Here is a 14,609-nt window from a genome sequence, read left to right as displayed (position 1 = left end):
GAGACTGAAAAAAGAAGTTTTTGACGCTTTTGCAGTGCAGCCTCTGCAGCCGGGGAAAGCCATCAAAGTCTAATCCATGCGCAAAGCACCCTCACATTGACAGTCGGTTAATGGCACACATTGCTTTGAAAAGTGACTTAAAAGGCAGGAAAGGGAAAAGCAAAGAAGAGAAAGAGATTGTAGAAATATGAGGAGTAGAAGTGCTGTCAGGTAGGGACCACTTTCTGTTTTCCTTCATGAGTCCAAATGGACATTTGAGTCATGAATAAAGTGTAAACAAAACATCTTAATGAGAGAATGAAGCACATTCAGGTAGTTTTTACACTTCAACCTCACTGAGTCTCAGTCAAGCTCAACCATCAGAGTGAGAGGAGAGAGGCTGCTCAGATTTTGATTCATTGCTTTATTATATAACAGCTTCTAAGATTTCCCTGAAGTGAATGGCGGCTGTGTTCCCAGTTAACCTCCAGAAATGACATGACTACCTCTTTTTATGACTTCATCTGCACTGAAACCCGTGTTTTATCTGGAGACATTATTATTAGGGAGGAATGTAGACTATTTGTGCTGAGACCATGAGGGAAATGTTTTTTTATTATGCAAAGTAGTTAAGAAACTTAAAAATACAGACATCAATGTTAAACTCATCAAAAGTTTTCACAGCATTTGTTGCAACCAAATCGTAACTCATGTCTTCCCTCTGGTCAACAAATTTTACCCTTGCTAGTCTGCATCATAATCACTAGTTGGTTAAAGAAGTTATTCATAATTTACTTGTGGTGGGTCTGAAGTGCCAGTCATATGTTGTGTCTTGGCAATATTGCAGCCACCTCCCACAGGGCTATCATACTCTACTATAAACCTTTAAAGAAGCTGACAGTTCTTTGAACCATAGCATGGTTTTTCAGGGTATTGAAGTTGAAATTAGAGATGTTGTGAATACGCTGTGGTTTGGTTAACTCAGCTGAATCAAAGCACAACCATCGCTTTGTCCATCCATCGTTACGGGGAATGTAAGAACTATCTCCAATAAGCTGGACAAGCTAGCCGTGGTAACCCAGCACCAGAGGGAATACCAGAAGGCAGAGTAGCATCATGCTATTCACAGAAATGGCTAAAAGAGCTAATGCTGCGTTCCCTTTGTACTGGGAACTGGGAAGTCAGGAGTGGGAGTGACGTCATCTCCGAGTTCAACATTCCAGTCGCCAAGTCTGAAAAACTTGCTTTAACAGCAGTTTTTCTGTATATAAACACTGAATAATACTAAATATACGACTGATTTATTGCGACAAATACTAGTCAGAAATTCTAGAATTAAAAAGAATATAACAGGAGCTTGATTGCTGTTTACCCTGAACTTAAAATTTCCAACTGGGAACTCAGGGGTGGTGTGAGTGCTCCAACTTACAAGGTGGAAATTCCAACCTTGGGGGGCGTTCCAGCTGGGCGTTTCAACTCGGAACTCGGAAAATCCGCCTTCCGAGTACAAATGGAACACAGCATAACAATGGACCTGGATGTCACATTGAAAGGATTTCACCTGCCCAGAGTTGACAGGATACAGGGGAGTGTGACTTGCACAGACTCCTGGACCCTGTAGAGGTGGAGGCTGACAGGAGAATAAAGGCCAAGCTGCCATCTACTGATGGATGTTATTTTCTAGTTGACACTTACTACAGTATTCTAATGTATTCTTGAATATTTTGCACTATATATTTTATTGTTTTGCTGCTGTGACACTGAAATTCCTATCAGGGACAAGGTTATAACAGTTTTGGATTTGTCAATAGAGTTTAGTTTTAGTTAGTTTTGACATTTTATTTTCTATTACAGTTTAGTTTTAATTAGTTTTAGAGCAGGCATTCTAGTTTTTATTTAGTTTTAATTTTTGCAACAAGGCTTGGTTTCAGTTTAGTTTTAGTTTAGTTTTAGTTTTTTTATACCTTATTAACCAGGTGCAGGATTCAAAAAAGTCAAAGTAAATATTTTGTAATACGGTTTATTTTCCAGTCCAACATAGTACTCACTGCTCAGTTAATGCTGATACTGAACTGTTGGCTGCTGCCTTAAACACATGAAAATAATACAAACTTAGTATAAAAAAAATAAGCATAAATTATATAAAATAATGTTAACATGAATTAAATAGAAATAATAAAAACATAAATTATATGAAACAATATAATATGAGCTTTAATAATTAGAAACTTGGACTCTGTAACAATAAGTCAGACTCACATGAAATTAAACTATTACAGATGCTCTGATTCGTTGCTCCGCTACATTTGGTTGCAGCACAGCGCATAGCCAGTCAGTGCAGTAAACAAGCTCGTCCCAGTACGTCGCTGTGATGGTGCCGTATGGCACTGACAACTGCCGAAAACTGTCGTAAAATTGGTTGGGAAAAAGTGTTGGATTTATTTAAATCCTAAAGGCTATTAATGTTGTCAAAAACTATAACAAAGGACATTTTGTCTTTAATTTTGGTTAGTTTCAGTTATTTTTGTGAACACAAGATAAAGTTATAGTTTACCTATCGTTTCTGTTTTCTTTTCTAGTTTTTATTAGTTTGCGTTAACTGCAATGTATTTTAAATTTTAGTTTTCGTTTTTAGTTTCGTTTTAGTTAACTATTATAACCTTGACCAGGGATTAATGAAGTACATTCTATTCAATTCAATTCTGTAATTAGCATAGGCATGTGGACTGAAGGCTGGTGGTAGGGCTGCCACCCATCCCATTAAATACAAAATCATCCCATATTTCACATTTAAATGTTTGGCCCGTTTTGAGCCATACAGAACGCAATTTGTCCCGGATCCAGTTTGCCTTGAATGCAGCACCATTCTGCCCAGATTTCATGTTAGCTCGCTTCCATCCACTAAAAGTGTTCATCATTCATTGGGTCAGAGAAAGTCATAGGAATTCAGAGGTTAACATGTCCGTGGCTACATCTGGCACTCCACCCTGTGCCCCATTGAAAAGCAGAAGGATGCAAAAGGATGCAAAAATACAGACGTGAGTGGGAAAATTCAGATGACTGGCTTGACAGTGTCAGTAAAACCAATTCAAAGGACACGGAAAAAATCTGTGGCCAAGTGCTTTCTGTGGCACATGGTGGCCTGTTGGAAGACAACCTGCTGCTGGAAAGCGATATTAACCCCCCCCCCCCAGGTTCCAGTAGTGTCCTTGCATCAAATGTGGCGCCCTAGTCCATAACAAAAATGTAAGATAGTATGCATAAATAATCACTCTGCTTACAGGATATTATTTATGCAAGTTACATATAACAAAATGTGTCATGTGAACCTGCCGACATTATCATAACAGAATGCTATTTTAGTACAGAAAGAATACTGAAGAGATTAAATATAATACACTGGGAGGTGTCAACACTACAAACCACTTACGGGTCAAAGAAAAATTAACTCCAGAGTTATAATTTGATATCCTGCTTAGATAACTGGATCTGGCCCATTTATGCTCATAAAGGACACTGTGCTCGAGTTTTCCAGCTGCACGAATGCCCTGCCTTTAAATGGAAGTATTACTTTAAACAGGCTTTTTTAATCACTTGATCCTGAAAACATGGCTGTGGTCAGCTGAGGAAATGAAGAGATATTTTGCTCCTGATTTGGGCGGAAGGTCATATCACATGACAGCTTAAAAAGGGATTCATACTCCAGAAAAGTTACAGGTAATAACATCAGGTTGATTCGAGTCATGCTGAAGTGTGAGCATTCTACAAGTCTGGTTGGGCCACATAAAATATTATAATAGCAACTTTTGGAGAATAATACTGAAACCAGTTTCACTGATTCCCCATTTCTTTCTATGGATGTTCAACATGTCTGGCTTATTCTGCCACTATGAGACATTCAACATACCTCACACAGAAAACAAGAATCAGGCAGAGCTTTGATTGTAGCAAAAGGGTTTTGCCCAGACAAATATTTTTATCATTCTTGGCAGACTGCATATCTATAATATCACATTTGGAGAAACCACCCACAGCTGGAAAATATGACAGAAAAATATGTCGTAAAACAAACCTTTGAGCATCGCCTTGAAACCTGGCACAGTCAGCAGTATGTGACCAGGCCTGAGAGGGTCATGTGGAGGGCTGAGGGCACAGAGGGGCTAACACCGTCTTTGGCTTGTTAATAGATCTGAAAATCAGAGTGACAAGGTGTTGAATCAAGATTTATGTGATGTAGTGTTACGATGCAGAAAAAGTGTCCTGAGATACAAATAGAAACAGTTTTGGAAGCAGCGGGAGAGAGTGAGATGAATATCTGTCCGATGTTGTTCTTTGAGACGCACAGACCCTGCTCAAGCACCTGGGAGTAAATGTACTTATCTGTCAAATTTCATCTGCGCACTGGGGCATGTGTGTGTGTGTGCATGCGTGTGTGTGTGAAAGTTAAGAGAGTGTTTGGAAGAAGAGGAAGCTGCAAGTTTGAGCAAGCCGATCAAACGAGTATTCATTTGGTGAGACTGTAAACACACCGAACAATCCTTTTCTACGAGGTTTATCCTGTGTTCAGTTTCGAGATTATCACCACAAAGTGTCCATCTGATATTCTCACAGCTGCCATACCTCTTTGTCTGGATTAAAAACAACTTCAGTTTTCTTTTCTGTTTCTTTCCACGCTCTCCATTCACCCCCTCTGAAGCCTGACTCAGGCCTTTTACAGTGTGGGTGTTCTGGGAGCTTTGTTGGTAAACCAGATTATCCCAATTGCTTTATGACTAAACCCCAGCCTGCCATTACTTTGCTTTGTCATTGAAGAATCACATCTTCCCAGACACTCACCATGAGACACGCCCCAACACACACCTTATCCCTGAGGGGGGGCGAGAACATACACATCAGAGTCAACGGCACCCTCATCACCTGCAGGATGGTGAGCCTGGGAAAGCCCCGACGCCCAAATATACACATATAGACCGTGGATCTACCCTCAAGCAAACACTAGATCTGAATGAACAGGATGTTGTAATAATTATTAAAGTCTTGCACCATGTGCAGCAATATTTCTTCTCAAAACAAAGAGCTGGTTTATTGCTGTTGAGAGCAAAATTAAAAACTCAAACATAAATTACAGATCAGAGCGTGTCTTCACTTAAAAAAGCCACATGAAATACCAAACTGCTTTAATGTGGCTCTGTCTCATGGATCAGATTATGTGGGGCAGCTGAAAGTGCAGCCCTCTGCCTTTGTTACGCAGCTTAATTGAACATAGCTTGAATCTGACGTTGGCTAACAACATGAAGTTAGCCCCATCCTGCATTAGTGCCAGAGCAAATTAATTCTCCCTACAGATCAATGGGCTTATAGTCTGTGCACATCAGCGCAGAGAGATTTCACAGGCAAGCTGCTGTATCAGCGGCCCAATTTTCTGCCTCTACCCCGGAGTCATCCTCCAACCAACCATGTTTATTAAGAAGAAATCAGATCAACACACCTTCACCAGCACAGAGGCAGCATCTGATCCTGTTGTTTTGCTCTTTTTTATCTATATTGATGCAAACATAAACCTGGCCTCACTGTCCTACACGGAGTCCAGATCAATACGTAATCGGTGTCACACTGAGCACATGTACCCTCTCTGACTCGTCCCATCCTGATTAAACACTGTCTCTTTGTGTTGTTGAGGCGCATCTCCAGTCTCCGAGCGAACGAAGGATTGAAGGAGGGTAGCTGGAAGGAAAAGGAGGAGTGAGGACAGAAAGTGACGGAGGGGAGAAGATGGCACAGAAAGGAGGGAAGAGCTGAGTGCCAAGATGTTGCACAACAACCCCTAGTCTTTCCAACAGGCAGAATTATCATTCAGGGCAAAAACACATCAACAAGCATCCAATACCCTGGACTCACAGGATACAGCTTAGCACCACCCCCACCCCCATCGGCACATACCCACACAGGGCCAAAAAAGAAGCTTTCAGCTGTTTTCATCTCTGGATGCAGCTATGAAAATAAATGTTATCACATACTGTACATGGAACTTACTGTAACCCTGAGGAAATCCTACAAAAGTTCAGCGACTTCGTTATTCTCTCTGTAGCACTGAGCAATAAGCGTTTTTGCTACTTCTGCATAAAGAAATCTTTGCAAGGTGTCAACAACTTGTTTATAAAATGACTTAAAGTGACGCATTATAAGTTTAACAAGTATTTGGTCAAGTACAAGGGGTTTGTAGTACGTTGTTGAAAATGGTAAACTAGCAATGAATTACTTTAAAATATAAAATAAAAGTTATGTAAGACGCCATCCGCAAGGGTGAATTTTCAGAGAAAAAAAAGTTGAACTGTCTGTTCAGCAATGTGCAGTTTCTATGCAGATGTGTAGTAACAGTGAAATGAGGGCAACAAGATCAAGAGAGACTTAAAATATTCAAATGAATAACTAAAACAAACCAAATGAAATGTTTAGTCTTAATTTATAAAAGACAGATTAAGAAAAACTTTTATCTTAAGGTGCTTGAAGAAAAAAAACAGGTCTGGACTGTATTCAATTCTATATTATCAACAAAGACCCAACATCAAGATAGAATAGGATCCAGACTCATCTTAAAAGCAGACTCCAAGTCCAGCTGTTCAGCCATTGTGACTGCTCTGCTCCATGCTCATACACAGCACACTTCCTGGGCTTTGGCACACTGTAGAGAGGTGTGCTTCAGCGTAGTTCACTTCATGCACAAGTACAAGCATGCATACACAACAAGGGCATGACATATAATCCATGACACATGATCACTGCAACCACTCCTCCACAATCCTTTTAAATAATGGCAGGGGTGTCCAAGGGCTGTGTCAGACAGAAATGACTTAACTCAGATCAAAAAGTTACTAAAGCTGCAGTAGCAGTATCCTCTGTCTCATTATGCTGACTCTGATGAGACTACGCTTCTTGCAAACAAACGCTTTGTGATGACAAAGGTGAGCTATGCGCGTGTTTTATGTCTGGTTTCTGTTGGAGTAGTGTGAACATTGGGGTGTACTGACCAGCAGGGGAATGGTTTTGCGGGGAGACAATAATGCTTGAGTACGGCATCCAGTTTGGATGGCCAGTGTGACCGCGCCCTAAAAAAGCAAGAGGAAACAGTGCTCAGACACAAACGGCTAATCAAAGCTATGAGTTGTAACATTATCCAACCCATGGACTGTAAAAAAAATGGACGTCCACTTGCTTGGCTCGAAGTGAGGTCTACACATAAACTGCACCCCCTGGTGACTGGCTGCAGTATAGGTTAAAAAAATCTAGCTCTCCAGTCATTCCAGATGGGCTGTGGTCAAACTTTAAAAAATTAATACACCTCATAGAAATGTTTCTCACGTCAGATTGTTGTAGTGATTTGAAGATATCATTTTGCTGTCTTGAATTCAAGTCCTCTTTTTTCTGAAAAGTTTTGTTTACATTAGTTATACAAGGTTAAAAATGAGGCTTTACGTAACGTTTAACGATGATTGACAGCTGCCGTTCTCGTGTATTTTTTTTCGAGGATTGCAAAATATGTCGGGAGATAAAGTCAAGAAGTGATTAGACTCAAAAAAATATATATATTATTATTTTTGTCACCTGGCTTCACTCAGGTTCTCCGAGAATCCCTCAAAGTCTCTATTGCAAAGACTCTGGCTGCACAACTGCTCAATGGCGGCGCCTGTGACGAAGGAATTTTGGCTTCAAAACTGTACAATGATAAATGGTGGAGCCATGCTGTCCACTCTATATACAGTCTATGATCCAACCAGCCAATCAAATGGCAGCAACTCCATGCATTCAGACATGTAGGTGTGAAAACAACCTGAGGTCTCAGGCCCCGTTTACATGACGCCGAAAACGGTCGATTCCGCAAACATTTCACTGCGTTTTGGCCTTCCGTTTAGACGAGACCACGTTGCGTTTTCAGTGAAAACGCAAACTTTTGAAAACGCTCCCCAGAGTGGAAAGATCTGAATCCGCTCCTCCATCCAGCTTCGTGTAAACACAGAGCGGAGCGTCTCAGGGTGAAACGCTGACGTCACCGCATGCGCACTCGCAGTTTCAGGTGAAGGCTCGGCGCTCAGCCACATTTCCAGTTGAGCCAGTAGGTGGCAGTAATGCGCGTTATGGTTGGATTGCTGACCGTCTCACACAACAAAACGGCAGAAAAAGAAAGAACAGAAGAAGTGACTTGTCCTCCTGGTGTCGTAGGAACGCGGATCGTTTTCACGCCGTCCTCATGTAAACGCGGGTGGCTTTTGAAAACGCAAAGGAATAATCGTTGCGGGAGTCTCCGTGTAAACGGGGCCTCACATAGCTACATAAATCTGATTTAAAAACTTTTGAAAAATCATGTTGAAAAAAGCAAATCAACATTTATACGTTTAGCTTCATAAATAACACAACACTACTACTGTTGCCTTAACTGATTCACAGTATGGATTTCATCATAAAAGTGTTCAGATTTACCCTTATGTGAGAAATTACAGAACTGGATGCAGTCACAGTACAAGAAACTTTTATCCAGTCGGAGCAAACCGCAGTCACCATTCTTTTTCAGCCTGAATCTCCCCGTGCCAAGTGCTTTTAAAATCTACATCATGTTGAGAAAATGGTCAAGAGAACCTTTGGTCCCTGACAGTCTGCCCTAGAGTGCTTCTTTTACAATGCAGGCCTGGGAGAGCGCTAGCCTTAGCTTAGTGGTCACTGCTCTGCATGACGCAGAAAGTAAAAAGGCTGTCGTCTGGCCTAAGGAGCACTTCAAAAAGCTCAGAGCTGTGTGAGCTGCAGCACAAGTGACACACACACACACACTCACTCACAAGAACACACTCAGGGGGCCCATGGCTTGTGTGTCTGTGTGTACTTTGTACATGTATGCGGCTGCAGAGGTGCACGTGTTATTGCGTGTGCTTATGCATGTGTGTTTATATGTGTGTGCCGGGTGAGGGGAGGCCTATTAAAAAGCTGCCTGAGGAGAGGGCTTTCAGATGGGAGTCTATGGGGGGCAAAGAGGATGGCAGGGCCATTGTGTGTCAGAGCTCCATCCTGAGAGCTGGAATTAGAGCCTTTCTCCTCTGCTCGGCTGGAAGACTCTGTACCGCCACTCTGTACGACCCCGTGTTTAATTAGAGCAGCACTGGAGGGACGGCAGAGAGAGGAGAGGAGAGGGAGGAACGCTCGCCATGGAAATAAGAGGAGAAATATGAAAAAACCTTAGGGGAAAGAGGGGAAAATTGGATTCACACCGTTTGACAATGCTGTGCAATTCTGATTGGAAGTGTAATGAGATGTTTCAAGAAGGCATGATGTGAAATATGATAAAGGTTAGATCTGGTGCCTCCATGAGCAGCTCTGCAGCATACCACAGACTGGAACTCTGATCAGATTTTGCCGAGTACACTTACACATGCACTGAATTTATCTTGGTGTTTTTGCCGCATGATAACATACAGAAATATAATCACTGCAGCTGAAAATAACACACACACAACATGGCATATGAACTTTTATATGAAATTTGCAGACGCGGTTTTTTTAAAGTGATGAATCCTCCTCTGAGTTGCTCTTCTTACAACGAACATAACCAACCTGTTGCCAGTTTATCTCAATTTGTAATATGTTTCATTAGGTGCATTATTTTAGCATTTCAGACCCTATCTGGTCCCTGCAGTCCTCTTTTTTAAAACATGTTGCTGGCATTAGGTACACCGGGAGTATTGGTATATTTTTCCCAAACCTGATATTTTTTGTTTCAACATTTGATTTGTTTTTTTGGCAGTTTTATTAGGGTTTAAGGATTCACTGAGGATTTAAAAACATGCACAACATATTCGGGATGCACCAAACTGACTGTAAGTCCCAATACCAATACCTGGGCTTTGATATCAGCCAGAACTGATCTGATCCAACGAGACATCAGTAATGATTTAACGTTCTCTATTCTTTAATCTAAGGTGGATACTGAGAGTTATGTTTTGGCAACTTCAGGCTTTTCTAACTTTGTAAACCAAAATGGGATTAAAAACAAAAAAAATTAACTTACCATTTTATTATTGTATGTAAGTAGATCTCCAATTCTCACAGGAATTATATTTGAACAGTGAACCTCACCAACAGCAAAGTAAGGAATTAAACCAGCCCATAATATGCAAGTAACTCCTGAGTCGCTGTAGTCATCTTCCTTTGTGTTTTTTTTTTAGGACGCAGTCACACCGGCAAACCGTATCATGCTTCAACACACTTCAACCCTAAAGTCCGGGTCGTTTTGCCAGTGTGACCGCGAGCCTGTCGTAATAAAGCATGTTTCGCTTCTTTCTCTGCTTTTGCACACTTCAGACAGGTTGGCTTCAGCACAGTTCACTTCATGCACAAGCACAAGCACAAGCACATAGAACTGAGGTTCGATCCATGATGTATTCATTGCAACCGCTCCTCTGGACAGTCATTTTGAATAGTAGTGGAGGTGTTAGAGAGCTGTGCTGGACCAAAACAACTTTACATAAGATGCAAAGTCTCTAAAGATGTAGCAGTGCTCTTTGTGTCTCATTGTGCCGACTTTGATGAGATTGTGCTTCATGTAAATCGACACGTCAGGATGACGTAGGTAGGCCATGCATGTGCGTAAAGTCTGGTTCTTGTTGGAATACTGTGACCGCACGCCCTTAAACTCGGTGGAGCAGTAATACACACGTCTCTAATGGCTGACAAAGTAATTTACACACATCGGTGTAGTAAAGTCAGAAGAAATTAGGACTGAGATGAATAGATCTGTCCTATGGATTGGCCCTTTGTCTCTTTTTAAGTCTGTATTGGACTGATACCCAACACCAAGGTTGGATTGGTGCATCCCTACACATATCTATTAATTGTGTGGCAAAGCTGCTTATTCAAGGCATTAATGTAAAACATGATGCCTGATAGTATCAAAAACATCTAAACTTTCTTGAGATGTATTTAACTTCAAGTTCAAACAGCTTCCTCACTTTCAGGATTTCTCATTCGTAAACACTATCAAAGTGCCCGATGTGCCTTTGAGGAGGTTATAGTCTGATCAAATTATGCAAACAAACATTAATGGATGATAATTGATGGAAGCATTATCTCCAAATTGAGTGGCCATTACTATCAGTGATTTCCTTTTTCATCCCATTGCATTACAAACCAAAGAAACATCAATGTCGGAGTGAACAAATGAGCAGGAAGGTGTACATAGATCAGTGGTTGGAGTACTAAATGGATAAATGGGAGAGATAAACACAGGCTGTTGTCTTCTGTGCTGATGATCTATCTGTTTAGGCTTGTAAGGTTCATTTATGCTAAATGGGTTGATTGTTATGGGAGGTAAACAATGTGTCAGGCTTTATTCCAGAAAAACTAATTCCACTTAGCAGTTAATGCAATTAAGGGCTGCTGGTAAAAGGGATTGTCTTAAAAGCAACAGCTTGTTTGTTAACTGGCATGGGTGTCCTACTTAAAAGGCTGATAATGTAGGATGTTGGTGTTGTTGTACATTTCTAGGTGCGTGTGTGTGACTGTGTGTGTGTCTGCGTGTGTGTGCCTGTTAAATCCCAACTGACTCCTCACAGCAGAAAAAGGTTTAGTGATGTTGATGATGGATTTTCTGACTCGCACGTCATAACACTGTAAAGCAATTAAATGGGGAAAAAAAGGCCTATCATGGGGCATCACAAGGCTGGGTCTACACCACACACACACACACACACACACACACACACACACACACACACACACACACACACACACACACACACACACACACACACACACACACACACACACACACTCCCCTAGCGTGAGACGTGTGTTGACCTGGCTATATTCGGGCTTTCTCTCTCCAGTGTGTCTTAATCCTGCTGTCTGCAGTGTTCCACCTGATTAGTCTGATCATTCACTTCTGACAGGCCCATTTTTTTTTTAGAAAACACACACATACACACACTCCTTCAAGCCCACATGATACATCACACAAACACGCAGACAACCTGACTCAAGGGGCAAGAAAATAAAAGCCTGAAGACAGTGACGTGTTGGTCCAGTCACTCAGAAGGAAAAATATCCCATCATAGCCTGCAGTTACCAGTGTCTCACGTCACTTCACATGGCCGCTCATAAACATTGGCTCATTATATGTGAGGTGCACACACACATACACATAATTATTGCCAATCAACGTACACAAATCCCTCAGGAGAAGGTTTCCATACTGAAACATGCATAATGAACCCCCGGATGTTCTCCAAAGGGAATTCAGAGCAGAGATAGAGAGGTGTGCACTCAGGAAATGCAAATGTGAGGTGCGGCTGCGGGGTGAAATCGGGGTTTCCCATACAAGTCCTGAACAATGTTGTCCTTCACCTGCTGAGATCTAAAGCAGTAATCAAAAAGGCGTGGAGAGGCATGGCGACTATTTCTGTGCGGGGGACCTCTTTGACTCTGACTGACTCCCTCAGGCTGCAGATAAGGCTTAGTATATTGTGTGTTTGAGTGCGTGTGTGTGTGTGTGTGAGAGAGAGAAAGAGTACTCATGCATGTAGGTGAGAGAAGTGTATCCCTCCCCCTCTGTTGGGCTGCATCTCTTTCTCTCTTTCCCTCTCATTGATCGTGTTTTGGTTGCAGTTCCTCGATGACCATCCTGCTGTTAGATTTGTTGTTGAAGTCAGAGTTAATTTAGTCGAGTTTGCAGTGCCTGAACTCAGAGGGCCCATCCGGCTCAATGGCTGTAAATTACATTTATTTACAAGGAGGATCAAGAGAGCGAATGAGAGTGTGTGGCTGTGTGTGAGAGGCCGTTTTATCTCTGCTAATGTTGTGCGTGTCTGAACTAGGTCGCTTCACTTTCCAATAGGGCAGCCTTTATGACTGATATAAAAGTTATCAGTAACACAGCTGATAAGGATAAACAAGAACTTTACTCATGCCCTGCTGATCATGCTGACTCTTCACTCACATCACATGTAACTTTTGGGGTACACAGACTGAAGAGCAGTGTGATATGTTGTGAAGCTTTTGAGAGTTTCATCTTAACAACTCTTGACTTTTGTTTGGTAGCCTGGTCAGCAGACTATCCTGTTATCTCTGTAGCATCCAGGTTCTACATACAGGGCCACAAAGGTCAATAAAACCAGGGAATGAAGGGTAAACTTATCCTACAATTGACCCTTGTTTAATATTGTTTGGTGAGTTGGATGATTGAAGTCGTAAGAAACAACACAATCTGCAACAAATCAAGTTATACCTGGGGGCATAAGTTTCCATGCATAGAAAAAAAATGTGTTTTATGTTGGACAACCATTTTTACACATATAATGCAATTGCAAGCATAACTTCAACTGTGCTAATGCAAGTTCAAAGACAGTGTTTTCAAAACAATGGAAACCATATAGAGCTCTTTACATAAATAAAAACGGTTTTCCAACATAAAAGTATATTTTTCCAATGTATGGGAACATATGGCACAACCTGTACATTGCAGGATAAGCATTTATTACCTCCACCAAGGGGCTTATGTTTTTGGGACAGTTTGTTTCTTTGTTTGTTTGTCTGTGAACAACATAACTCAAGAGTAGCAAATGGATCTTGATGAATTTTTCAGGAAATCTTTAAAATAGGATAAGGTAGAAGTGATTAAATTTTGGAGGTGATTCGGATCATCGTCTGGATCCAGGACTTTTTTGAGGGATTTTTTTTATCATTGTGAGATAGGGCCGTTTTCACCATATATGTTTATATAATTTCACAATAAATGGTCGGATTGCTTTGCAAAACAACACAAGACAAGGACACCATAATTTCTGACTGATGTAAAAGTACAATCCACATCCTGGCAATATTCTGGACACTAAGATCTGGAATATCAAATATGTACTGTGTCATCATAATTTTCAACACTGTCAGGTAACAAATTATCGCACAAACCTGCAACTAACACCAAATTGTAGCAGACAGTCTGCTGAAAGTAAGTATAACATTAAAGTAGGACTAAAGTGTTGCGTGACAATCACAATATGCTTGGTGGAGGTCTGCGCTCTCTGAGTGCTTTTCTAGTTCATATTAGTGGCAATGGCAGAGAAGATTTGGCAAATTTTTCATTGGCCCATCCCACATACTTAGCTCTGCTTCTCATCCTACAAATGTATGTTCCTTACAAATGTGGCACTATTTTAAGGAGGAATAAACAGGCTTTCCAACATTATAAGATTTATTTAATACCAAGATGTCTTGTCACAACAAAGAAATAATCTACCAAACAAAATGAAGTGCTTTTTGTGCTATAAAGCCTTTCAAAATTTAAGACTTCATTTAGGACGTCAAAAAAATAAAGACCAAAGGGACTTTCTAAATTAATTTAATAAAACATTTTTAAAAATCACTATTTAAAGGTTTTGGATTTGAGTTGTAATTATCACGTTGACAAATTTGCAAATTGGCCCTATTTTTACTATATTACGGCATTAAAACAGGTTGGTTATAATTCTGAAAAACATGAGGTCTATGATCTGAAACTGTCCACATAGTTTGATAACTTCAATCATGCATTATCATAACAGCTTTATCTAACATCAATGGGGCATATTACAAACTATCATAGCTTGAAATGCACT

At 40.8% G+C, this 14,609-nt stretch overlaps 1 long non-coding RNA gene across 1 annotated transcript in view; it reads right to left on the bottom strand.

Annotated features, from left to right (window-relative positions):
• Window positions 1-14,609, bottom strand: part of LOC141787879 (uncharacterized) — a 76,085-nt gene that overhangs the window by 41,798 nt on the left and 19,678 nt on the right. Inside the window, exon 2 of the long non-coding RNA XR_012598097.1 lies at window positions 4,052-4,168. This is a non-coding gene — a long non-coding RNA (uncharacterized LOC141787879). The remainder of the gene's footprint in view (window positions 1-4,051; window positions 4,169-14,609) is intronic.

The sequence above is a fragment of the Halichoeres trimaculatus genome, unplaced genomic scaffold (assembly GCF_033239565.1).
Source record: "Halichoeres trimaculatus isolate MK-OKI-2021-1 unplaced genomic scaffold, fHalTri1.1 fHalTri1_scaffold_3, whole genome shotgun sequence".
In the NCBI taxonomy this organism is placed as follows: domain Eukaryota; kingdom Metazoa; phylum Chordata; class Actinopteri; order Labriformes; family Labridae; genus Halichoeres; species Halichoeres trimaculatus.
Note: the sequence above shows the minus strand (reverse complement) of the source record. Positions and strands in the feature narration are given on the sequence as shown.